This window comes from Geospiza fortis, unplaced genomic scaffold (assembly GCF_000277835.1).
Source record: "Geospiza fortis unplaced genomic scaffold, GeoFor_1.0 scaffold439, whole genome shotgun sequence".
Classification (NCBI taxonomy): domain Eukaryota; kingdom Metazoa; phylum Chordata; class Aves; order Passeriformes; family Thraupidae; genus Geospiza; species Geospiza fortis.
The window spans coordinates 419,628-419,950 of record NW_005054618.1 but is presented as its reverse complement, the minus strand read 5'-3'; the positions used below and the strand labels follow the sequence as shown (position 1 = coordinate 419,950).

Below are 323 nucleotides of genomic sequence, written 5' to 3'. Positions count from 1 at the left end.
GGCGGGGAGTGTCCGGGCCACGTGTGTCACCCCGGGCCACGTGTCCTTGTCCCCAGGGGGGCTGTGCGACCCCCGTGTCCCCTCCCTGGTCACGTGTGTCCCCTCCCCCTCCATGGAGCCCCCCCAGCCCCGTGTCCCCCCTGTCCCCACAGAGAGGAGACCCCAATAAATCCCATCCTGGCCCAAGCTGGGGATGTTTTTGTGGGGCAGGGGGTGCTGGTGGCACCCTGGGTGGGGGGAGCGTGGCCCATCACCCTTGGGAACAGCGCGGTGTCCCCCCTCGGGCAGCGCCAGCTTGGGGAGGGGACAGGGGGATGGCCGGC

At 71.2% G+C, this 323-nt stretch overlaps 1 protein-coding gene across 1 annotated transcript in view; it reads right to left on the bottom strand.

Moving 5' to 3' along the window:
- The window catches only part of B4GALT3 (beta-1,4-galactosyltransferase 3), a gene marked incomplete at its 3' end in the record, with an annotated part of 4,667 nt that overhangs the window by 4,098 nt on the left and 246 nt on the right, over positions 1–323 (bottom strand). The window lies entirely within an intron of this gene.